Source organism: Melospiza melodia, unplaced genomic scaffold, assembly GCF_035770615.1.
Source record: "Melospiza melodia melodia isolate bMelMel2 unplaced genomic scaffold, bMelMel2.pri scaffold_91, whole genome shotgun sequence".
In the NCBI taxonomy this organism is placed as follows: Eukaryota; Metazoa; Chordata; class Aves; order Passeriformes; family Passerellidae; genus Melospiza; species Melospiza melodia.
The window spans coordinates 219,409-221,478 of NW_026948805.1; positions in this window are offsets into that span (position 1 = coordinate 219,409).

The window sequence follows — 2,070 nt, forward strand, 5'->3', positions numbered from 1 at the left end:
TGTCACAACGTTCTGTCAGATTCCTCGAGGCCCCATGGTGTCACAGTGGCCACTTGGTTACACAGGATCCTGCAGTGTCACAATGTCCCCTTGGTTTCATGAGGCCCTGCAGTGTCAGAATGGCCCCTTGGTTCCACTGGGCCCTGCAGTCTCCCAATGGTCTCCTTGGTTTTGCAGTGCCAAAATGGTGAAACCCCTTGGTTACACAAGGCCCTGCAGTGTCACAATGGCCTCTGTCGTTCCACAAAGACCCAGAGTGTCACAGTGCACTCCCTGGTTCTATTTGGCCCCAGAGGACAACACTGGACCCCTGGTTCTATGGGGCTGCATGGTGTCACCATGGTCCTCTTAGTTCCACGAGGCCCTGCAGTGTCACAATGGCCCCAGAGTGTGCCAATCATCACAGAATGACAGAATCAAATAGGCTGGAAAAGACCTTTGGGATCATAAAAACCAACCAATGCCCTAATACTGCCTTGTCACCCAGACCATGCCACTAAGTGCCACTGGAGAGGGACAGTGACTCTGCCACCTCCCCCCCGGCCAGCCCATTCCAATGCCCACTCACCCTTTCTATGACGAATCTATTCCTATTGTCCAGCCTGAACCTCCCCTGGTGCAGCGTAAGGCTGTGTCTTCTTGTCCTGCCCTCCAGTAGATCCACACTCACATCCAGCTTGGTGTCATCTGCAAGTTGTGAATGGTGGACTTGATCCCTCACCCAGATCACCAGTGAAGATATTAAACAGGACTGGGCCCAACACAGATCCCTGGGGGACACCACCAGTGCCTGGACACCAGCTGGGTGCAGCATCATCCCCACCACTCTCTGGGCCCAGCCTCCAGCCAGCTCTTAAATCTCCCAGCGAGGAGGGAACCTGCCCAAGCCGTGGACTACAGCTTTTCCAGGGAATGCTGTCAGAGACAGTGTCAAAGGCTTTGCTGAAGTCCAGGCACACAACATCCACAGCCTTTCCTGCATCCACAGGTGGGTCACCTGGTCATAAAAGGAGATCAGATCACTCAGGCAGGACCTGCCACCCAGATCCTCCTTCCAGCCCTTCTTGGGGATGGGCTCACACTGGCACCTCCAGTTTTCTGGGAGATCCCTGCTGAGCCAGCACTGATGGTAAATGATGGAGAGCAGCTTGGGGAGCTCATCCAACAGCTCCCTCAACCTCATAGGATGGATCCAATCCCATACACCTGTGAGCATCTGAGCGGCTCAGCTGGTCACCAACTGCTTCCTCCTGGATTCCAGGGGCTGTTCTGCTCCCTGTGCCCATCTACCAGCTCAGGAGAACACTTGTCCTGAGGGCAACCTGTCCTAATATTGAAAATTGAGACAAACAAGGTGTTAAGTAGTGTAGCCTTTTCCTTATCTTTGGTTACTATATTCTCCACTGCATGCAATAAAGAGTAGAGGTTCGCCTTATCCCATGTTTTGCTAATAGTTTATTTATAGAAACATTTCCTAATATTTTTCACAGAAGTGGCCAGGTTAAGTTCTAATTGAGCTTTCACATCTCAGCTTTTCATTCTGCATGACCTAACGACATCCTTAAACACTTCCTAAGTTTCCAGATCTTCTATCCAATGCTGATGCTTCCCGCTTAACATTACTTTCTTGAAATGTGTCCATCCTTCATGGGCCCCATTTGTTTTTAAGGGCTGTTTCCCTTAAAGCAATCAGTACCTGATTAGGTATTCCCCAAATCTGCAGCCTAAACAGGCCAAAGTCTGCCCTTCCTATTCCCAGTGCAGAAGTTTTGTTGCTGCCCCTCCCTCTTTCACAGAACATTGAACACTTCATTATTTCATGGTCACTGTGCCCCAGGCAGCCTCTGAGCCCCACATCTGCCACCAGCCCTTCTCTGTTTGTGAACAGCAGCAGACAGAGCTTTCCTTGGCACTGGGAGTGTTACCAAAAATTTAGTAAAACAGAAAATTCCTTAACCCCAAAGTAGCATTAAGAAGCAGCATTCTTTATTCAGCTGGATGCACGGGGGAGAGCTCCTCCCAAAGCTGTGCATGCTGAACACAGGAAAGTTTCTGTTTATATTCTGTATT